The sequence below is a fragment of the Crocodylus siamensis genome, chromosome 3, assembly GCF_052110815.1.
Source record: "Crocodylus siamensis isolate JL-2025a chromosome 3, ASM5211081v1, whole genome shotgun sequence".
Taxonomy (NCBI): domain Eukaryota; kingdom Metazoa; phylum Chordata; order Crocodylia; family Crocodylidae; genus Crocodylus; species Crocodylus siamensis.
This window is the reverse complement of record NC_143397.1, coordinates 169,302,513-169,327,648: the sequence shown is the minus strand read 5'-3', so window position 1 is coordinate 169,327,648 and position 25,136 is coordinate 169,302,513. Positions and strand designations below refer to the sequence as shown.

At 41.9% G+C, this 25,136-nt stretch overlaps 1 long non-coding RNA gene across 1 annotated transcript; it reads left to right on the top strand.

Moving 5' to 3' along the window:
* Nucleotides 1–11,958: 11,958 nt before the first annotated feature.
* On the top strand, nucleotides 11,959–24,864 carry LOC149869102 (uncharacterized). Its single transcript, XR_016441315.1, has 3 exons — nucleotides 11,959–11,990; nucleotides 20,730–20,814; nucleotides 24,832–24,864. It is a non-coding gene; the product is annotated as an uncharacterized LOC149869102 (long non-coding RNA).
* The last annotated feature ends 272 nt before the right edge of the window (nucleotides 24,865–25,136 follow it).

Below are 25,136 nucleotides of genomic sequence, written 5' to 3'. Positions count from 1 at the left end.
ATGGAAGAAAGAGACTTGGGGATCATCATTGACCACAAGATGAACATGAGACTTCAATTCGATGCTGCAGCTAGTAAAGCAAGCAAAACACTGGCTTGCATCCATAGATGCTTCTCAAGCAAATCCCGGGACGTCATTCTCCCCTTCTACTCGGCCTTGGTGAGGCCGCAGCTGGAGTACTGCGTCCAGTTTTGGACTCCACAATTCAAAAAGGATGTGGAGAAGCTTGAGAGAGTCCAGAGAAGAGCCACATGCATGATCAGAGGTCAGGAAAACAGACCTTACGATGACAGGCTGAGAGCCATGGGGCTCTTTAGCCTGGAAAAGCGCAGGCTCAGGGGTGATCTGATGGCCACCTATAAGTTTATCAGGGGTGACAGCAGTATCTGGGGGAACGTTTGTTCACCAGAGCACCCCAAGGGATGACAAGGTCCAATGGTTATAAACTACTACAAGACCATTTCAGGCTGGACATAAGGAAGAATTTCTTTACTGTCCGAGCCCCCAAGGTCTGGAACAGCCTGCCATCGGAGGTGGTTCAAGCACCTACATTGAACACCTTCAAGAGTAAATTGGATGCTTATCTTGCTGGGATCCTATGACCCCAGCTGACTTCCTGCCCTTCAGGCAGGGGGCTGGACTCGATGATCTTCCAAGGTCCCTTCCAGCCCTAATGTCTATGTCTATGACACCCTGAAAAGTTGTGGTGGTCTGGAGAGGTCATGGATGATTAGAAAAGGGCAAATACCGTACCAATCTTTAAGAAAAGTTACGATGACGATCTAAGGAACTACAAAATGGTCAGTATCACCTCAGTCCCTGAAAAAATCATGGAGCAGGTCCTAAAGTAATCCATTTCTAAGTACTTGGAGGAGAAGAAGGTGATTAGGAACAGTCAGCATGGATTCAGTAAGGGCAAGTCATGCCTCACCAACCTTATTGCCTTCCATGATGAGATGACTGACTCTGTGGATACAGGGAGAGCAGTGGATCTGATACACCTTGACTTTAGCCAGATTTATGATATGGTCTCCCACAATATTCTCACAGGAAAGCTAAGGAAGTACAGGTTGGACGAAAGGACAGTAAGGTGGATGACCTTACCCTACCCAACAAGCCACGCCTGCACCAATAGGTTCATGGTCCCCATGATCTTGGTTGCTGTGTGGGACTCATCCATCACCTCAGCTGGAAGGAGAGCCCACTGATGGCCTGAATGGTCGCATCAGTGCTGTGTGAGAGAGAGGTATGCGTGATCTTCACCCTGGCTGCTCCAGAAGTCAGAGGTGAAGTGTAAGGCCACCTGTGGACCTGCCTTGTGCAGCTCCTCCCTCAAGTACTCCATGCATGCTTCATACAGAGGGCACCACCATCCTACTGAAGGTGGTGCATGCTGGTATTTGGTATGATGGGGCCATGACTGCCATGAGCTGCCTGATCCCTGACTGCTCAACTAAGGAGAAGGGCTGGCCATCTACAGCAAGCATCTCCCCAGTGGTCTGGGTGATCTCGCTCACATTTGCAACAAGCCCCACTTTCTGCCAGCCTTTCCCCCACTGGTCCAGGGTGGCCTGCCTCTGCTTGGGGGGAACAGGGACTTTGGTGCGAGGGGGGTATTTTTGGGGGGCATGCTCCCACTGGTGCCAGGCTAAGGAGGAACAAGGGAGCAGGGTGGTGCCTGTGGAGATGCATCTTCGTGGTGTTCATGTGTTTTGTTCCCTTGCCGTGGCTGGCTTTGGCTCAGCAATGCATGCAGATAGCATATGTGGGATCATCTGCCAGCTCAAAATGATCCCAGACCACTCACTTCTGGGGTGTGGGTACATGTGCAGATGCTGTCTTTTTCCCCTCCTCAGCAGGCAGAGGCACACCAACAGGAGGAGTGGGCTCAGCTGAGCCACTTGCTTCCACAACCTCTACCTCAATCTCCTCCTAAGTGCCTTCTGGGGAAGGAGACCTGGCTGTAGGGGAAACCTGAGAGGTATGGAGCACAAACTCGGATGATTTCCCCTCCTTCCCCAGAATTTCCCTTGCTATGGCACTCAGATCCAGGTCCAGCTCTTCCTCTGGCACTGGAAGGCTCAGCATGGGATGGTCATGCTGGTGCTGCTGCTTGTTGTCATGGTGGGGGGATTATGGTTTGTGCTATTGGAGGAGATGCAAACTCAGGCATAGGCAGTGGCACTGCTCCCCTCTTGTTGCTGCCTGTAGAACAGGAAACCTCATGCCTGCTAGTTGTAGGAAAGAGGCTGCATCTCAGTTTGGGGGTAGGGGAAACTTACAGTTCTCCCTCTACTCCTTCTTCCACCCCTCCCTAAAGGCTTGCCAGCTGCCTTTCCAGCACATTTCATGGTGTGTTTCATAATGTGTTTGCCTTTGTGGGCTGGAAAATCTGTGTGTTCTTCTGTAATGTAATCTGATTTATGTAATATATGTAGATAATTTTATGTATGTGTATTTATGTAATGTATGTATGTATTTATGTAATAAATAAAATATATAAATGTACCTAGTATGTGTTCCTGAATAAATTCTATATTATAATATGCTGGGTGATGAGGATACACAAATTCAAATGTGTCCAGGGACCAACATACAAGTAAGCCCTGCAGATAGGGACACTGGGGAAACCACTTTTGTGGGAGCTGAGAGAATAGTTCTCCATTAGTGAGACAGGAAGACGAAGGCCTCAGTAGAAGGACTCAGGTGCCTATATACAAATGCCAGGAGCATGGGGAACAAGCAGAAGGAGCTAGTCCTCCTAGTCTCCACTGTGCATTTTGATATAGTAGGGATTATGGAGACCTAGTGGGACTCCTCACACAACTGAAGTGTAGCTATAGAGGGTTACACCCTGCACAGAAGGAACTAGGTGGGGAAGAAAGGTGGAGGCATTGCTCTTTATGTGAAAAAGCATTACACCTCCTGGGAGGCTAACACCAGCTCCAAAAATGGACAGCTTGAAACCCTCTGGATCAAGCTGTGGGGGGGAATGGGGAGGACAGCAAGAGAGACCTAACTGTAGGTGTATACTACAGATCACCAAACCATGGTGTGGGGGAGGGAATTCAATCTGGAGTTCACCCAAGAATTGACTGAGGCTGCACGTGGATGTGACATGGTCATCATGGGTGATTTTAATTATCCAAACATCTCCTGGGAGGAACACTTTGCCAAGATGCATCAGTCGTGATCCTTCCTGACCTGTGTCGAGGAGCTCTTCCTGACTCAGGAGGTGCATGAGACAATCAGAGGTGATGCTCTGCTAGACTTGGTTCTGGCCAAAGGAGACGACTTGGTAACCAACTTAAATATACAGGGAAGTCTTGGCAACAGCAACCATGAAACCATCATGTTCACTGTCCGATGTAAGGCAAACAAATCAGATAACAGGACTGAAGTCTTGGACTTCAAAAATGCAAATTTCAACAAGTTTAGGTCACTGGTAGGGCAAGTGTTATGGGACCAGGGACCAAAGGCAAAAGGTGTGCATGAAGAGTGGTTGTTTCTTAAGGACACAATCTTTGAAGCACAAAGGAAGTCCATTCCCATGCAGAGAAAAGGTAACAGAAGGGCTGGGAAGCCCTGTTGGCTAAACAGGGAAATCACCGTCCTCTTAAGAAAGAAGAAAGTGGCTTGTAAAAAATGAAAGCTCGAGGCAGGCAGGCCCTCAGGAGGAATATTCCACGATGGACCACATTTTCAGGGAACAGATAAGACAGGCTGAAGCAATGACCAAACTTAGATTAGCAACAGGAATCAAGGACAACAAGTGCTTCTTTAGGTACATAGAGAACAGGAGGAAAACAAATGGGAGTGTGGAGCCATTGCTCAACAACTCAGGAGAGCTGTTTACTGCTACCCAGGAGAAAACTGAATTCCTGAATGACTACTTCACCTTGGTCTTTCACCAGACCAAGGGAAAAAACCACTCTAGGTAGAGTAGAGGATGAGCACAGTAGGAATAATCACCTTTCTACTATTGCCATAGAATTGGTGTATGACCAATTAAAAAAATTAGACTTATACAAGTCAGTGGGACCGGATGATCTTCATCTGAGAGTGCTGAAGGAGCTGGCCAAAGTCATTGTGGAACCCCTGGTGAAACTCTTCCACAACTCATGGTGCTCTGGAAAAGTCACTGAGGACTGGAAGAGGGCCAGTGTTGTGCCCATCCACAAGAAAGGCAGGAGCGAGGACCCAGATAACTATAAGCCAATCAGCCTAACTTCCATCCTAGGGGAAATCCTAGAAAAATTCATCAAGAAAGCTATCTGTGATAAGTTTGCAAAAGGTAAGATTCTGAATGACAGCCAGTATGGCTTCATCACAGGCAGGTCTTGCCTTACCAATCTCATCTCCTTCTATTACCAGGTAACTCATCATCTGGACACAAGAGAGCAGGTTGACATTGTATATATACCTTGACTTCCAAAAGGCCTTTGATCTAGTATCCCACAATGCCCTCACAAGAAAATTGGAGGATTGTGGGCTTAACTCCAAGACAGTCAGGTGGGTGAAAAACTGGCTGCAGGATAGAACGCAGAGAGTCACAGTGAATGGATCTGTGTCATCCTGGTGAGAAGTGGGTAGCAGTGTCCTGCAGGGGTTGGTGCTCGGTCCAGTGCTTTTCAACATCTTTATTAATGATTTGGATGTGGGGTTGAAGAGCTCACTGTTCAAGTTCACTTCAAGTTATGGAGAAGCATGGTCAACAGATACCTAAATAGGAGAAGCATGGTCAACAGGTGGACCTAAATAGGCTAGCAAGTTGGGCAGATTGGAATCTGATGAAGTTCAATGTCAAGAAATGTAAAGTGCTCCATTGCAGGAGGAGCAACCCCCGAGGCTTAGCAGCACCAAACTGACTAGCACTGTGAATGAAAGGGACCTGGGGGTAATAATAGACCACCATACAAATATGAGCCAGTAGTGTGATGCTGCAGCCAGTAGGGCAAATAATACTTTGGCATGCATCAATTGATGCATGTCCAGCAAAACCAAGGAGGTGATTCTTCCGGTCCACTCAGCACTGGTGAGACCACAGCTGGAGTACTGAATCCAGTTCTGGGCACCCCGCTTCAACAAGAACATGGACAAGTTTGAGAGAGTCTGTATGATCAGAGTCTTACATGGAAAGCCATACAATGAAATGCTGAAGGATGGGACTCTTCATCCTGAGAAAAAGAAGACTGAGAGGGGACCTGGTAGCAGCTTACCACTACACTGGGGAGTACATCAAGGGCTCAGTGAGCAACTGTTCCCCAGGACACCTGAGGGGAAAACCAGGAGTAATGGCCACAAACTCCTGGAAGATTGATTCAGGCTCAACATTAAGAAAAACTTCTTCACAGTCAGGTTGTCCAGACTGTGGAATAAGCTCTCTCCAGAGGTGGTGCAACCACCTACCCTGGAAATCTTCAAGAGGAGACTAGACAGTAACTTGCTGGGATCACCTGATCCCAGTTATCTTTCCTGCTTGGTGCAGGAGGCTGAACTCGATGATCTTCTGAGGTCCTTTCCAGCTTTACAATCTATGAATCTATGAAACAGCGATAATGATCTAAGAAAAAATAGTTGTTAGACCATGTGTAATTGCACCCTCTGTTGACTGTCACCATGCCATTTTAAATCTCTGCAATATAACAAGAATAAATATTGGTGCCTACTTTGATCTTATCCAGTAGTGAAAAAAGAATATCAGTTTGTAATAAACAATCCTAGTAATCAATACTTATGCAACAGAATATGCTAATGTTTCCTCTATTTGTGCTCCTTTTTTCTCTTTATGTGGCTTTTGGTTTCTGTCAGGTAATATTTTTCACTGCTTCTTTTCCTTGTTCTGATTTGTTGAAAATAATCTCATCCAATTTTTTAATTGACTCCAGTTTCTAACTTCTTTTATTATGTGATCTCTGAGTGCTGTGCAAATTGGATCATGTTTTTCAGGGTGATAGCATTTCCCATTCTAGTATTATGTTATGACAAGTATAATGCTATTGTGATTTTATTGCTCTTTACAGACATATATGCAATATATTACCAGATCAAGCAAGTACTTAAGAAATGCTAATGTAAAAGGGGTTTGTTTGGGGTGTTTTTTGGGGGGTGAAGGGTTGGTACTGGTGGGAAATATGTTTCCACTTTTGTTTAAAATTGTGTTATAGTACGAAGTTCAGGACAAATTACTTCTGCAGAGCTCCCTAATTTTCTTTTATCTTTGTGACATATGGTCACCAAACTGTAAATGGCCCTGTTTATTCTCCTCATCATTTAGAAAGATAATAAATATTAGGGCAGTTCAAAATAGCACTGTTCTGTTTCACCTTGAGTTTTGATGGTTTGAGGGAACAGTGTTCCATTCCGAATTTCATTTTGATTTGAAACAGCTGTTCCATTTCATTCCATCAAAATAGAAAAGTTGTTCCGATGTTTTGCTGGGGCAGGGAAGTCAACCCAGCTGGGCTGACTTCCCACCCCCCCACACTAGATCGTGCCGGGGCAGGAGTCAGCCCAGCTAGCAATCTAGCACTAGGGATGGGAAGTCGGCTGACTCCCATCCCCAGTGCAATCTAGGGTGGGGGATGGGAAGTCAACCTAGCTGGGCTGACTTTCCACCCCCAGTGGGATTGGCACCAGGAATGGAGAGTCAGCCCAGCTGGTCTGACTCCTTCCCCTGGCATGATCTAGCACCGGGGATGGGTTGTGAGCCCAGCTGGACTGAATCCCCACCCCGGCACGATCTAGCGCAAGGGATGGAGAGTCAGCCAAGCTGGGCTGACTCCCTGCCCCCTGCTGGATCTTGTACCGGGGATGGGAAGTCAGCCCAGCTGGACTGACTTCCCACCCCCAGCACTATGGTTGAAACATTTTGACTTGTTTTGTTTCGAGGCTATTTTGACAGCCTTTGTTTCACTTTGATTTTGCTGTTTCAACCTTGAAATTTGTCAAAACAGTGTCAAAATTAAAAGGCCAGCAAAATTTTGCACAGCCCTAATAAATATCTCACATTTTCTTTATATGTGTGTGTCTATTATCTAGATGATGATTTAACAACACAGACTTACTGCTTTTCAAGTGTGCCTTACTCAAATGACAGGAAAGTTCAGATAAAAGCAAACTCCCCTTTTTCTTTTAACCCAATTTTTAAAAAAAGTTATCTGGCTTTGGATAAGCTCCCAAAGACAGACCAGATTTTGGCCTTGGTTAGAGTGGCAGAATGTATACTTGAAGCTAGCTCATGTTGCCAGCTGATACTGTTTTGTGCATACATGGCACCTATGCACATGCATTGATGCTGCTTCGATGGACTACAATTACAGTGCATCAGATCAGACTTGACTAATTGAGTCTGCTGGAGTGTAGTAATGACTACACTCCAGCAGACTCCAGTGTCATGTATATTAGCATTCCCACACTGAAAAATGGTGGTGGGGACATTTTAATTAAAGCGTATTTCACCAGCTTTAGTCAAAGCACCCCCGCTGCCATTTTGCAGCATGGGGATGCTGATGCATGTGACACTCTGGGTGCTCTAATTAGAGCGGCTCTCAGCACATGTGTATAAATGCCCACAGGGATTTTCTAGTGACAGAGTTAGCCCTTCACCACCACATACCCAAAGCCCTCAGGACAGGGAGTGTGGCTAGGGAAAAAGGCATTGCCAGAGGACTGGCAGCATCCTGCAAGCCACTGAAAATATTCTCAAAATTAGGTGAATTGAACTGAGCCCTAAAGGAACCATTTGATTCCTAAGTCATGAGAATGCCCAAGAGTAGACATCACTTTGCATCCCTAACACCTAAGTGTGTCCTCAAATAGGTAGGCACAGAAACATGACTCCTCACTGCTGAGGAGTCTCTAAAATGGATCTCTCCTAACTGTGTTCATTTACGTTCCACTTGGAACCTAGTTTGCAAGCTGACTCTTCTAAGATAGAAGGTGAGATGTTCCTTTCAGAAAATATTTAAAGCAAATTCACTATGGAAGTAACAAATTGAAACCTAGATACATAAACTGTCGAAAGAAAACTTCCCCCTTTCAGAATTTAAAAGTCGTTTATTTATGCATACATTCTGAGACGTGTATTCTCTGGTCTCCCTGCATAATTTAATTAGAAATGTGGAATCCCCACTGTTGTTCAGTAATGTTGCCAAAAACAGAAAAAAAAGATGTCACTTAGATCACCGACTTTAATGAGTAGATTAAATCTGCCCCATGCTACTAGAGCTGCCTGACAATTCTCTAGTTAGGTTTTGAACTGCAGCATCTGTGGCTTCTTAAGGATGTAACAATACTGTTCCATTTTTAAATGAACTGGGACTTCATTGTTGAACTAGTGCTTTGAATTAAATGCTTAGTGGGTGGCAGTGTTTTTTGATACATCTCTCTTCTAGGTCAATATGAATAGGTGCTATGTTTGATAATAGCATAAGCTTCCATATTATAAAACCTTTTAGGGCATGTCTACATTGCTTCTGAGTCACTCTCAAACTATGCCCCACTCATCCACTCCCACTCTACATATTTCAGAGCTGGAACACAGGTAGGGAAGATATATTGTGGACATCCCCATCATCACGCCTTTGACATTTTCGTCCTTGATATACTTTAGAATGACAGCAGGAGCACCAAAGCATCCTCACCCCTTCAGAACTGAATTGGGAGCAGGAGTGGGTGGGCATGATTTAGTTTTCAGTGGCAAACCCAAAAGTAATGTGGAGGCAGTGAAGACATGCCCTTAGTTTAGGGGGCTGGAAAGCCTAGGTTTGATATACAGCTTGTTCAGGGTCTGCATTATGCATTTGTCTGGTCCCAGGTGTGTGATCAAACTGCCAACTGCTATCATTTGGAAATCAGACTTGCCTGAGAAACTACCTGTTTCATATTGTTTTACCCTTTTCTGTAAGACATTGCTATACTGCATCTGTCATCCTTATTTCTTCTGCTACTGTATAAAACAGGATGCACCACAGCATTTCTGAAGAAGGAACTGTTATGGAAATTGTGTTATGTTTATATCCAAGCTTCAAGTGAATTTCTTATATGCTCTATTTTAAATGTAATAGAAATATTAGTGTACATGTGGGACTTGATCAGGAAGAGATAGGTAAACCTCAGGAAGAGGAGAATTTTGGCCTAGTAAAACATGTTGTTTTGGACACACCATTTTTTGCAACTAAAAAAATGCATTAGTACATCAAAGGCACGAGAAATTGTCATTTTCTTTCAAGAAAGCAAGACCAGTAGGGCATTTTCAGAGGGAAAAGTTAGTACATTCAGCCTTTTATTTCCCCAGTTCCATCTCCAGGAGTAGCCCTGTTTAAAAGAGAAGGCCAGGATTGTATTTAAAGGACAGTTTTAGAAGTTACATTCAAACAAAGCATAGAAAAAGGAAAATCAAACAAAACTTACAAAGAACACTTCAATAAATTCAAACTGAAGAACTTCCTTGCTAAAATTTCCTCAGGGCTACTATTGCTCATATATGTTATTGCTTTTTCCACATTTAGTCTAGCTCTCTCATCCATTTGCTCTTACCCTATGTTTTATTTTAGTGCAAATCACTCCATCATTTCCACATTGAAATAACACCTCAACTCTCCTGGCTGTGGCTCTATTAACAATACAACAAAAGTATCAGCAGCAAATTAAACTATTTTAGATTATTTGCACCGAGCAAGTTATCAAATCTAGTAAATGTTTCTACTGTATTGTAAATCTAGTATAGGAATTTCTGAAAAGCAATTAGCAGGTGACTATAGAGGAATGCAGATTCAAAACCTCTGTCAAATTGGCCTAAGGCAGAGGTCTCCAACTTTTTTAAGTAGGAGATCACTTTTGGAATTTAAAAGCAACCCAAGATCTACTGTGCTCCACCCTCCATCCCCACAAGCAGGTAAGTCTGTGGGGAGGGAAGGGGGGGAAGATCAAGGAGGAGGGAGAAAAATTATTTGGGGGTGAACTCCCCAGCAGGTAAATCTGTGGGGAAAGGTGCAGGGAGAGAAGGAAGGGCAGATCGAGCTCCCAGTGCTAGCACCACTCCTTCCCTCACTGCTGGGGCCTCAATCTGCCTCCCCCCTCCAATGGTGATGAGGAAGGGAGTTGGACTGGGGCAGGGGCAGGCGCTGCACAGCTGAAGCAGGGCACAGGACAGAGCCATGAGCCGCTCATCTGGAGGGGCGGGGAAGGGAGGGCATGAAGCCCAGGAGGGCATGGGGGGCGTGTGCCCCCTGATCTGTTTGCAGGGCAGGGTAGGCTGTAGGCTGGAGCCAGGGCAGCACCAGGCTCTTCCTGGTGGGGGTGTTGGGCTGTGCTGCACTTGGGTCAGCCGGTGGCAGCAGCAGCACTGGGAGCAGGGCTATGGAGGTGGCTGCAGCCACCCAAAAATTCACCATAGCCCCCCCAACCCCTCCTCTCAGTGCCACTACCACTGCCTGCCCTGAGCACAGCATGGCCCAGCCTCCTCTGCCCTGGAAAGAGCCCAGCACAAACTTCCCCTTCCCCCACAAGGGCTGGGGGCCATGTTCCCAGGATCTGGGGCTGGGAGGGCCTGGGACTGGGAAATACTCAAAATAGTGTTGTTCTGCTATTAAAATGAATGCCACTGTATATAGAGTGACCAGTTGGGCAATGTTTTATTGATATATTTACAGGTTTAAAGTAATTTGTAAGCCTACCAGTGTCTCAATCATCATAATAAAATAAATTCTAAATATCTGTACACTTTGGCATGTACTTTTGGGGCTTTTGTCATAGAAAAATGCCCTTGTCCCCTTTGCTTACCAGGATGTGTGGTGCTGAGCAGCACTGATATGCCAGTGCCCTGCCCCTGCCCTTGCCTCTTACTTTCAACCTACATCCCACCGCCCCCCTCCACACCTCACCCCAGTCCCCTCACTTCTGACCCAAAGGGTCAGGTATGTGGGTGAGGGGCTTGTGGTGGTGGCTTATGGATGTGAGGTTTGTGAGTGAATTGTGGGGGGACTGTAAATGTGGGGGGTTGTGTGGGGGGTGCCGCTTAGGAGGGGTGGGTTCCCTGCCCCCTGCAGGGTGAAGCCCCCCTGCACAGCTCACAGACTGCCCCTCCCCCGCAGGGCCCACAGCTTCCCCCCGCAGGGCCCACAGCTCCCCCCACAGGGCCCACAACCCTCCCCCCTGCAGCATCAGTGGCCATTGGGCACCCAGGGCCCTCTGAGGCCAGAGACTCCAGCGACATGGTCCTGGATGCCTCAGACCTGGCTTCACCTGTGCCGCTTGTTGCAGGTCTGGGGTGGAGGTCCAAGCCCCGACTTGCCTCACAGAATGCTGGGGAATCATGCTGTGTCCTACTATTTTCTGGGGTAAGTTTTTTTCGATACCTGGAAATCCAGGTATCAAATTTAGAGCTTATGCTGCAAACGTGCAGCAGGGGGGACAATTTTCATTCTCAGCATGCCTCTTGCAGCATCTCAAACCAGTCTGAAATGCTATAAGAGGCACGTACACTCTCATCTGGACATGCCCAGTTAATCTTAGCGATCCCCTCAGGTCTCCATAGCATCATGTGTGGTTTTTCTGCCCTTATCCAAAATAAAAGAAAGAAATTATTTATATTTGAAATACTAGATCAGCTGCAACAGGATAGTGCCCACATTAAAAAAACTATCTCAGTTGCTGAATTATTTCACTACCAGATTTAGGAACGGCATGCACACCGTTGTACTTCTATCTACTATTATTTCTATGATTTTTATTCCTTTACTCCAGAGAACATTTAGACTATCCACAAAAATATCAAGGCACAATCATTGTGCTCACTTAACGGAAATGTCATGCTGTTAAATTGGCTGCTTACTTTATAACTATAAAAAAAAAATTATAACCACTAGATGGCATTGATTCAGCATCCAAACTTACAGTACAGACTTGACTTTAGCACCACTGAATCCTTTCTGTTCAGAGGACTACCACCACATGCGACAGAGCTACCTAAATTTCATTACTCTCCTGTAAGTACATGCTATTCATCCTGAAGATAAGCTTGATTTCTTGTTTATACCAATGGGTACAGTTGTGGTGAGCTGAACAGTTGCCTTACTTCAGTTCTGAGGTGGATGCATCTGAGTAGTGGCTGAAACAGAAACTACCTCATATACGGTAATGAGCACCACTAAAATTGTTAGAATTAATGTGTAGAATGTGTGTTATTAAGTATACCGCAGATCCAGTAACTGAACATGTGGGAAATGTCCACAGGTGGGAAATTATGTATGGCTGATAATTCCAAGAACACTTTCCACTGCATTACCATTGACTTTCAGTGAGAATTAGGACCATAGGCTGTTTACAGGCATTAAAAAAAAAGAACTGGTGCTTTACTTTAAATTCTGCATGCCCATGTGTCAAGCCTAGCACATGCCCAGAAAAGGCATTGTATTAGTTGGGCCCAGCTCTCCTAACATCTGTAAAGATCAGGGACTTTAGTAGGACTTTTTGGCACTTCTATCCAATAGCTGATTGAACTGGCTATTAGATAAAAGTGCCAAAAAACACTGCTGAAACATGTGAGCAATACAGACAACTGCAGCACCAAGTCAAACTAACGTGCTGCTTCTTCCAGGAAAGGGTCTTTTTGTTTTGTTTTGTTTTTCACATCTGTCAGCACCCATAAAGCTTAGATCTGGAAAATAAATTTGCCTCACTGACACTGTACGCATTTAAGTGTAAAATTTAAATGCTGAAAATCCTTAAATTTTAAATTCATCCAGTTACTATGTAGGCTGGAGGTTCCTAAATCCCCTAGTCCCCTATGTTTTCATTAGTAAAGGTCTCTAGGCACATTGATATCTGCTTCTAAGTCCTAAAAGTGCTGAGCAATGAACAGTCTAGGCAGGCTTAGACAGTAAGCATTTACCATGTATCCTTCCTGTGGGGCTAGGTCTGGCTCTCCAAGCACATGTAATGGATTGCATCCTACCAAATATAAGGGGAGGAAGGTCTGCAAAGATATTGGTCTCATTTTTCCAATGGTTACAGCACTCACCTAGGATAAGGGAGACCCTTGTTCTAGTCCTTTCTCTGCCTGAGGGGATCAGACTCCACTTCCCTCCCAAACCCTATGAAAATCAAAACCATCAAGGTTGTATCACTTATGTCGTTTTGTGAGGGTAGCCCAAAGTGCCTGTGCTACTTCTGGAAATGGAACTTGGGTTCCTAAATCACTTGGGTCTTTCAATGTGAAACACAGCAATATCTAAATGCTGTTTAAAATATGAACAGCACCATTTTCTGCAGACTTACAGCAGGAGAGATTTGGGAGATTTTGATCTCTTCTCCCAAAATGCCTACTGGGTTTTGTTTCTTGAAAATCTATCTACTCTATATTGCAGAAAAGATATGCATATAGTCTTCACTGCAAGGAAAGCAGACTTTTAGTCCACTTTCCATCTCACAAATTCTGCCAAAAGTTGAAAACAAATTGTTGTAGATCGTAAGTCTGTGGGATGAGTGAACAGATGGTTCCAGGTGCCAAAGATTGTTGTGGTATATAAATGGAGTGGGAATGACACACAGGGAGAGGCAAATTGGATTTCTTAAGGTCCCAGTGTGACTCCATATGGTTCTTTAGCAAAGCCTTCTGGTAATCAACAAAGTGTTACTTGACATCAGCAGTCATGTCTAGCTTTCCAGATATGTTTTATTTACAGGATCATAACTGAAAGTTTAATGCTGATGATGCAGAAAACATGACACATGTGGCAAAATGCACTGGCATAATATCTTTCTCCATTAGTTAAAAGATACTGAAATCTTTTTGTTAAAAAAATTACAATGTTCTCCAGGGTGGCCTCAGCCCTTGAGTATATAGGTGCCATTCTTCTATGTTCCCACAGGCTGTGTCAGTGATTTAAAATAGTTCATTAGTCCCTATCATATAAAAACATATGCATGGCTTCTTCTATTTCTCTCTGGTTGTAAAGCTCATTGAATTAGTGCATTTTTTTTTTTAAATCAAGAACTATATAAATATTGGAAGCCTACTTTTGAAAGGCAATGGGTATTATTTCTTCAAACTTACATTCCAAAAAAGCTACCATCTCTGGGAGATCAAACTAAAGTGATTGCATGCTTTCTAAATAAGCGACCGGTGGCCTGACTCATGGCAGTGCACACAATAAAAGTACATAGGCTGAAATCCAACAATGAAAAAAAATGCATACCAATGTAATTCACCCTGTGATCCATGTGCATATTATCTATTAACGTTACTGTGAGTTATATATATGGAATGAGGAAAGAAGCGAATAGTAATTATGGCACATTTTCTGTTACTGTTAATCACTGTGAATGAGATCAGCGGAGCTGCCTGAGGAACCAAATACTAATTCAAAATGCAGATGTGTGGACCATATTCACCCCTTATACCACACTACTTAGGAGAAGACACAGTAGGTGGTTGATATTTAGATCCAGGATTTATTTTGAACCTACCCCAATATTTTTACCTGTTTCCTTGATCATTTGAAGAGGAGGCAGAGTTACAGATAGCAGTGGCAGATTATTATTTGTATTGCCAGGCAATACAACACAGAATAACCAAATAACTAGATGGTTGTTGAAGAGTTAAATTCTGACTCCGTTAAATAGATTCCCAACACACCTCCAGAAGCAAATTATAGTGTGATGATAAAGCCTTGCTTTTATTTATATTAGCAATATTCTACACCTCATCTCAAACAAGGTTGGACACTCTGCCAAGCAAAACCCTGTGCTCACTCACACCCAGTCAGAACATGCCTGAACTCACAAATTTGTAGAGTAGAAATACCCAAATGGGTGTTATTTGTATAGTGAGGAGCCACAGAAGAATATGTATGCAGTCATTAGAGGTGAAATCAAGACTTCTACTTAATTTCCCTGTCCAACAATGTCCATCCCCATAGCTCTAACACAAGATATCTCCATGATGTGAAGGTTTAATGTTCTTTTCTTTTGTCCTATCATCAGTCTTTTATCCTTTTTACTTTCTTCTTTAGTTTACACTCTTTAAATATTTGTGAACAGTTAACTCCTTCCTCTCTTCCTATGCTTCCCCAACCTCTCACCACTCCAGTAGAAATAATGGCTTAATAGTCATTAGAGAACAGAAGGTATTCAGGACATAGGCCTTAATTGCCTTAATCTTTTCATCTGAATCAATCCTTTCAACCAGATAATTGATGTTTCTGTATTTTTCTGGATTCCCTAAAATGTATCCATATCTTTTTTCCTATAATTTGTCAATATTTTTCTGACATTGAGCTGTCTAGATGGAATCTTTCCAAACCCATAGTGAGATAGGTTTGGAAACAGCACCTCTCTTGTTTTGATATGATGCCTCAGTGTAGCATATATTGTTTTTATATGTTTGTACATTGCTTAGTCTGCTGTTTTTCTTCAAAATAATTATTGTACCATTTTCTAGCTAGTGACAGTATTCTTTATGAGCAATTACTATATATCTCTTTTTAATCAGTATATGGAAAAGCTTGGTGAGATGATTTGTTTTTAAAATGTATCTTCTAGTGCCTTAAACACTTAAAAGTATGATATACAGATGGCTTTAAATCAATATGTCATTCTCCCTGAGTGAGGACAGATATATAGATGGCTTTAAATTGGTATGTAGGTCTCCCTGAATGAGACTTGGTATATGAATCATGCCACTATGTGAGTCACTGTAATCTTTTTAATTGATGGTACTTTTAAAACCAGTTTGGTGATGTTTATATCATTAGAGATTATCTTGCCCCTTATGAAGATCTTAACAATATCTTCGCAGTAACATTGTGTCTCCAGAATGCATCATTCACCTACCAGCACGAAGGCTTGTTTTCAGATCAGAATAAACTGTAGGCATCTTTTTGAATTGTGCTTGCCTTTCATCTGGGGAATACATTGATCAATGCTCCAGTTTCTCATGTTTTGCAATAAACCACTTCCACAGTTTTATACATCCAGATACTACAGGTTTGTTTCTGGAGGACTAGCCATTCTGAAATTAACCCACAAAGCCCTTTTATAATAAGGCTTGTTTGATGCCACTTGCCAAAACCTATGGAGCAGAGCCACTGTGTTGACCATAATAGATCTTATGAAGCTGAGCCTTTGCATCTATGTCAGTACGTGAACACATTCTCAGGATCATTGTTTTACTGCATGATCCTGTAAAAAACTGAAGTGGACAGATGAAAATAATTCAAGAGGTCATATACTACCTCCAGGGCTGGACAGCACATCTAACTTAAAATTAGTGTATCATTTTGGAAGCCAGGAGCAGAGGCAAAATGGTATAAACTGTGTGTCAAAGAAAAATATTCCCTTCCCACATTTCTCTCTACAACACTATTGTTGCAGCAGAAGCTCTAATACATAATTGCATTCTGTTAAACTGGTTGCAGTTTCTAGCATCAGACACACATGTATCCATGTAGAAACTATAAGTCAATTTTATAGTTGGTGGAAGAAAGAAGAAATCCAGCCCTATCCAGCTTACCAGATGCTGATTCAGAAATAAAAACCTTGCCTTTGGGCTGTTTAACTCAAATGTCCATTAGTTGTAGGATGTGCCCTTCACCATCACAAGAAAGGATGACGAGCATTTGAAACTTCTCTTAAAAAATCATGGACAAGATAGTTGTCTTCAAAGTACAGTGCCTTGTTAGTGAGAACTGAAAATTTGGAGATCTTTGGTTCCATTATCATAAAAAAAAGTTGCTGCTATTTTTCATCTAAAAATGGAAGTTACATCTATATGATAGTTCATTTCTTTGTTGTCTCAGTTGCAAAATATATAGATTATATGTTAAATCTGGTTGCTAAAACACTCTTTACATAGGGTACAAAGAGCAGCAGAATGTCTGCAACTGTCACCTGTAAGTGCTTGCTAATGGGTCTTAGAGGAGCTGACTCCATCCTCATGTGACTGGCAAACTCTTTATTGCTTTGAGGAGATTAATCTGCCTTATACAGTGGTGTAACAAGCATCCATAAACCTATGAACCTAAATTGTGCCCTTCATCCACAGCTGTGACTCTAGTTACCAGCACAAGATAATTGAAGCTTAATGCACTAAAGAAGGAGGCAATATTATATCCAGACACATGCAATGGATCTCTCAGGACACTTCTATAATTCAGAGGATCTTGTAAAATCAGTTAAGTCTATCCAATATGAATCAATAATTGCTAAGAATCACAAACCTATATGCTGATTAGTAAAAATATTTTGATTTCTTGTTATACAGTATATACTTGTCTTTCAAGGAATCAGCTTTTCCTAGGAAGCTCATAAATGACGGATGGAAAATAACCTCAACTGATGGTACCATCCTTCACAGAAAACATTCCTAGGGCAAATGCCATTTTGTCTATATTTACAATGTTTGCTTGAAAGATGATTCATCCTGAGAAGACAAGCATTTTGTTTTTCTAAATGCAGTTCAATTGTGTTGAATGTTGGTGAGTATCTGACATCCGACCTGTTCTTCCTACAATTAAGCACTGCCCTCTGTGTTCTGCCAACAATAATCATCTTTTTTCCATTTATTTCAGCATCCTCACTCTCTGTAGCTTTGGAAAACTGTTGCCCCAGGCTGCCTTTTTTTTCTTTGTACTTTGGCTCCCATGCTATTATTGTTTTCCTGAACTATTAAATATGTGACTACAAAATCACCAGAAATATTTTGAATAGAAGATTCATTATTAATTTCGGTTTCCCACATGCTTTGCCAATATTTAGCTGATTGCCTATAAAAGAGAAGGGGGGAAGGGAGTAAAGCTTGGCTTGAAGAATATCACCTACCTATTTTTTCAATATTCATCATTAAATCACATTTCTGTTTCCTTGAAGTGATGATTAGTTTTTATTTTCCAAAAAACTATATATCACTTGAAGTAACCTGAAATTTTCTAATGGGGTTATGCAATCTGTTCCAAGGGATTTATTCAAAAGTAGGATAATGATAATTGGTAGATTTTTTTAAGGCAATAAACACAATCACTACATTTTACAAAAACATCATTCAATCCACAGATTTTTATTTCATAATAGACCACTTTGAGACTATCTCAGGGAAGCAGCATGCTCAAGGTTGCGCTTATGTCCACTCCAAAAATCTGGTTCGTTTGTGCTCCTAAGGATACATAGTATAACTAATTGACAGCTGTCACTGCAGTATTTCTCAGGCTGGGAACTAAAAGCAAAAAGCATTTTAAATTTAATGTTTGCATAATTTATATTTTAGGGTCATGTGTGTCAAGGGAACATTTCTCTTTTTAAAATCTATGATTTAAGATCCATAAAGGGCAAAAAGAGAGGCTTTTCACATGGCCAGAGAAAAAGCAGATGAAAAGAGAGTCAAGTAATGGTTTGCAGGATCCACATAGCAAGCCTGAGTGCATAGGCTCATATGCATAGGAAACAAAGGGTAGAAATTCTAATGAATAGAATTATCATTAGAATAATAATAATTTGCAGGAAACACCACCCCAAAATATTCTTATGATATGAAATAAGATAACAAAGCACAGACATGAGGGCTGGGATTCTTGTCAATAAGAATTCTGAATTATAAAATTGAGAATAAAAGGGGGAAAGAATCTATGCACTGCACTCTGTTTTCAGAAGGTACTGTGATAGAGCACCTTGCAGAAGACCTACTCACATCTCTGTTCAGCTATCCTTTAGTTTCTGGTCTCTGAATCAGTGTCTTAGCCTCTATGGAGCACCCTGAGGGAAAAAAATACCTATGACCACAGGGTTCCATGAGATTCATTCTGTTCTGTTCCCATCAGTTCTAATGCAGCTCTCTGCTACAAGTCATGGTACATGAAAAAAATTCTACTGGCCATGTTTCATGCTTAAAGAAACTTACACACATATTACATGAGATAAGGCTTCTCCATGCAACAGTTATTCTTTGCCAGGATCTGCAGAAATAAGTTTTCAGTAGACGTTACCCTGTAATCCATATTTCAAAACAGCTTATTCTATGCTAATCCAAGAAATTCCCTTAAAAATATGAAAACTCCCTTTCAACCCAAAGCTATAACTAACTATAAATAGCAGAAACCCTAGGTCTCCATAGAATACAGAAACATCTCTGGTTATTTTTTCGACAGATAATATTTGCAGTGAGCTGATATGTTACAGTATTCTTTCTAAGTTTCAATTTTATAGACAGTGTTTGTCATTGCTGCTTTAAAACAACACAGATTTCTCACTGAAGAACAGAAGACAGACAGTTAGACAGTACTATGTATAAATGTAATAGAAGCCCATCTTATTCTGAGTGATGTATCCATATTATGAGTTATAGAAGGACTAAAAAACCTTCATTGAAATGTGTGTGTGTGTAGATGCATGCACACATACACATTACAAAGACACATGGTTTTATAATTATATTGTTATAATTAATGGAGACATATATTTAAGGTGTAACTTTATGGCCTCCAAAAAATGAACCTGGCGTTATTCTTAGTATTACATTTAATTGTTAATGAATTTTGGTTGAAAAAAAATTCATACGTTTACTCCTGTGGATTTTAGCATTTTATATTTTGGATATATATTTGCAGATGTTCAGATGCACTAGTTACCCAGGTAAAAGTGTGCAGAACTCCAAAGAATACACTCAAAAAACCTCCTAAATGTCACTTAAATTTCCTTACTATTCTAAAATATATCAAGCTTTAAAACATGATTGTAGTTATTTCCAAAGCTAAGTCCAATTGTTAGATCCTGTTGAGAGGCTAGGAATCTGCCTTTCACAAAAATATAAAACACGCCATTAAGTACAAAAAAACATGTCCTTGCAACTGCCTGATATATACACTTTAGGACATAAATTTATTATGCACTAAGACACAGCTCTATCTGATAGCTATGTAAGAGCCTTCACTGTACCCACCATGATCTCCTTCCTTGTTATGACAGCATCAATCTTGTTATTTCTTGTATGAGACTAATAACAAAAAAGTCAAGTACTGTACCAAGAAACATAACCAACTCTAAATAACTATATGAAAGCATTCAATTTACCTGTCTGTCCTCTGGCCAGTGGAAGTTAATTTGCAGGCTACGTGTTATGCAGTAGATAACAATATAGCCTGTACAATCCAGTACATGTTGCAGCAGTGTCCAACTCTGTGTCATTGCTAAAAACTGTATCCTTTTTTAGAACAGCTAATTAAAGAAGAGTTGTAACATAAATACTTTACTAACATCTTTCATTTTCTGTGTAGGGTACAATATTTAATCTTCAACTTTAAGTCACCATTCCAACCTATATCTCAACTCCAAGTAACTAACGCTAAGTAATTCTTCTTTTCATCTTAAATGTCCCATGTTACTCTATACCCTATCTAGAGCTTTCTTCTTATGCTTACCATTGGCTTTCTGTTGGGAAAAAAAGCCATGCTCAATGCTGTGGTAGGCATGAGAAAATAAACCAAAACCTTATTCTATCAGAACCCCTTGTAACAAATATTTACTGGTTGCAGACAAATGTAATGGACAAGATTTAAACTTGAAAAATGTAAAAGGTGAGCACTTGGAAAGAGGAGAGAAACAGTAATAGGATAAACATTACCTAGTTGCACGTGTTGAGGTATGAGCCTTTGTGAATGTGTGTCTTTTTCTTGGCTGTTTATTTTCCTGAAATCTTGGTGTACAGAACAAATTGAGTTCTCTCTTTCTTTTTTCAGGTCATGGAGAGTATTGGGGTTGACATGAGGTATGTCCTAAAGCCACTGTCTAAGGTTGCTGAACATTATGACTTCAGCAGAATGGGTAAGAGAGAAAAAGGAGAAAAATCACATCCTGGGCCTAATAACATCTTTATGACTAAACATAGTTTTGGGGTAGTAAAGACCACAATAAAATTCAGATCTAAGGCTTTGAGGCAAAGGAAGAATTTGCTGTTGATGCTCACATATTGAAGGCCAAAAGAAAACTATCAATGGAAGAATTAATTCCCTGATAAAACCCACAGAGCAGCCAAAACTCAAATCTGGTATAGAGGAATCTGAGATGTAGTTAACCATGAACTCACGAAACCTTGTTTTATATATATATATATATATTTGTGTTACACAAATTGCCAATTGCTCAAATCACGAGCGAGACTTTATAAAGGGGGATAAGGCAAGGTGCCACGTTTCTTGATTACATGAGCTGGACATAGAGGTTCAGGCACACCGTTCATACAAACACACACAAATCATCTTATACATCATTACACACAGGCATACACATACACAAAACAACCATTTCATCCACACATACACCAGATATAGTTACCAGCAATAGTTGCTCAATATCAGCCCAGGGTGGCCAACCCAGGCTTATTGAGTAGATGATGATGATTTGAAGATAGCAGATTTAAAGATAACAGCTGGAGCGGGGTGAACAGATGCATCTGTGCTACGATGAAACAGCAGTAGAGAAAGAGACTCACACAACTTGGCATTTTCAAAGTGTTCTTTTATAGGGATTGGCATCCTTTGTTTCAGTGCTTTCGGGTTTTTCCATACTCAGCTTCTTCTTTTGTCTTCAGCTTATCTTAGCCTTGGAGTATTCTTGTTGCCCGTCTGGCAGAATTTCTTCTTCTGTTATTTTCTTTGTGCCCCGAGCTTCAAAGGGATTTTTCAGCTGTTTATTAATTAGTTTACTGACTGGTAACTTACATTTGACTCCCTGTTGCTTACATAAACAGTTAAATCTTCTTCTCTCGTCTCTATGCCATTCTCCTATCATTCACCCTTTTACGCACAGTCATACATAAAGGCTATGCAGAGTTCATTCACTTATGTCAAGCAGAAGGATACAAAATGGAGTTTTCAAGTTGCTTACAGAACAAGACTAACATGGTTATATTTTACTATTATTACACTCTATGTTAACGTTAGATACATTAGTTCAGTTCATGCTACATTTGCACCTTGTAGACTAACCAAAGTCTACACACACACACATGCACACGCATACACACGCATACTTTGGTTAGTCTATAAGATGCAAACCTATCCTGCTTTCTGTAGATACTTGGGGGACAGAAGGACACCCAAGTTACCACTGTGTAATGATATTTTTATGGAGTATCATGGATGCCTACAGTTTTATGTCCATGTGCATATACACATATATCTCTAGATAATAACAATTTTTAATTCTTGGTACTTTTTGTTTATAGGAATGTGTTGCACTTCAAATATAGAACTATGCACTATAAATTTTAGAGAGGATTGGGTTCTGTTATACTGTGCAGATTTTGTTTCAGTTTGGTTGCACTTGGCTCAGTTCAAATTATTATTTTGAGGAAATTATAATATATATCTCCCATCTTGTATATATTGGAAAATTGGCAGCACTGCCTTATAATCCATCAGTGTTTTGGTGATTCAGGGGATAATATATTTTGAACTTCAGGGCAAAGAATTATGTTAACATGTAAAAGTGAAACATCATGTTTCTCTGAACTGAATCCACCTACAAAGGAGATCATGCAAAAATCCTGCCTAAATATGCTACAGAAGTGGAAGTTTTTCATAGACATTAAATGGTGAAACTAATAGTTGCACTCTTTAATGCATCACAGGACAATCAGTTTGCCTTCTGAATTCTTTGTGGATATACAATTTGTGATTAGTAATGTGCACTGTGACACAAAAGAGGCCTTGGGGTATTACAGTAGTATGTAGAAATCTCAATAGCTTCTCTCTTTTTTAATTTGTCATAAAGCTGTAGTGTGGTTCCCCCCTTTCTTCCCCAGGGACAATATCATAATACTTTAAGTGACAATGATCTTCAGAAAGCGCAAGGTAAATGAAATAGTCCTTTTACTGTCTAGCAATTCCATGCTGGTATTGTGCTTAAGTAGTTCTTCAGTGCCCAAATAACTGCTCCTTTTAAGCGCAAGGGCTCACCAGGAATGCTTGCCAATTTGTCAGTTCTTTGCTTATCATATGTTGTTCATGCATTTAAAATATACCAGGTTTCCCAAAGAAAAATAGAAGGTTCTGTTTAAGTTTTAGCCATGCACAATTAAATGTTTGAGGGTGGAAGGTGCAGGAACAAATCATCTTGATGTGCAGGAAGTCTAGCAAGTATAGCAGAAAACATCTTGGCTTAGCAAGGAACTCTTCAGTGAGCTAAAGCACAAAAAGGAAGCTTATACGAAGTGGAAACTCGGACAAACAACTGGGAGGCATATAACAGTTTTGCTCAGGCATGCAGGGATGAAATCAGGAAGGTCAAAGTCCAATTAGCATTGCAGCTGGAAAGGTGCCTGAAGGGTAACAAGAAGAGTTTCTACAAGGATGTCAGGAACAAGAGGAAAATCAGGGAGAGTGTGAGTTCCTTACTAAACAGGGGATGCAATCTAGTGATAGATGATGCAGAAAAGGCTGAAGTATATGTAACCTGTATACACCCAGGAGTGTGCCCTGTCTGCAAGTGGAAGGGATGGAGTGGTCAGGCAACAGTGCTGTGAGAGGGGCCTGACAACAGGGAGCTCTATAGAGCCAGGTCTGGACAAAGCACTTAACTATATACAAATGTATTGCTATACAAAAATAAATATGAATAAGATACATTAAATATTTACAGTAGAATTAATATGTGATGCCATATACAATAACCTGCAATCAACACATTGCACCACTTTGAGGGACTGAAAAACATAGAGCTGGTAACTGGGAACTTAGTGCAGGTGATCCACAGCATGGGCAATAATTAACCCCCCTGCACAAATGAACATTAACACCTTGGAACAGGTAAATTAAGGCATGGCGACCATACAGATAAGTTCAGATAATAGGCGGTAAACATATATAGGTAACGAACACAGGTAAACCAAAAAAAACCCTCTTAAGGAATACCCATAACTATATTAACATCTACAGTACAAAGCAAACATCAGTCACCAAAATATGGGGTGCACTCAGCACCCCACAGGGTGTTCCCTGCCCCCCTTCCCCTTTAGGGCCCAGGGATGTGGACACTCCCCCCACTCCACAATGGTGGAGCATGGAGGCTGCAGACCCTTTTCTCCCAAGCCTGCCTCCCCTATGAGACCCGCTTCCCCAGCAACTCCCACTCTGAAGCAGCCAAGGCTCGTCCCTTGGGGGCCAGTCCCACAAGGGCCTCTCTCTGGCAGCACCTCCAGCTCCTCTCAGTGGCCTGGTGCCCCACACTGGGCACCCAGGACAATCCTACAGGAGCCGAGCCCTTACTGACTCCAGTTCTCCGGCCTCACACAGGAGGTCTTTCCCTTTCCCGGGCTCTGGTCTGGGCACCAGGACTCTTAGTTTGATGCTGGGCCACACTGAGGGGGTCCAATTATTCAGCCTAGAGCTGGTGTTAACTTAAGCAGCCTCGAACTGCTCTCAAGGTCAACTGTCCTTGCGCTGACCTGCACACCATGTGGGCCAGTTCTCTGTGCTCTGACCTGTGCGCTGTGTAGAGCCTGAGCAGCCTCGAGCTGCTCCCAGGGTTGGCTCTCCATATGTTGATCCATGCACTGCCCACCCAGCTGCTTGCCTGGTTCACAGGCTCAAGCCACCTCAAGCTGCTCCCAGAGCCTGAGTGTCATGCAGTAATCTGCGCACCATTGAGGCTCAGGCAGGGTCTGGAGGACAGTTTTCTCTAGAGCTCCTCTCTCCCCACCATCCCTCACCACCTCTGCCCTCAGCATGTTGAGCGTGCTGTCCTTTTATATGCTTCAGGGGCTCCATCCCTCAAGTCCGGTGAATCTGCCGTGCTACAGTCCACAATCTGGTCAAAGAGCTGCTCTCCCCCTCTCTTCAGGAAAGGGGCAGTGCCTGCTTTCCCCCAGCTTGTTCCTGATTGGTGGATAGGCTACACCAATTGGAATTGAGGATTCTCAAGCCCCTGGACACATTGGAGCTTGATCAGGTAAGTCTGTCACATACACGATGCCTTTTTCACTTCAGTCTTCACAGGCAAAGTCAGGTCCCAGATTATTGCACCTGGCAGCACTTTTTAGGGAGGAGGTAAGGAGCCAAGAATGGCAAAAAAAACAGGTTAGGGACTATTTAGAAAAGCTGGATGTGTACAAGTCCATGGGGCCAAATGTGATGTACCCAAGGGTG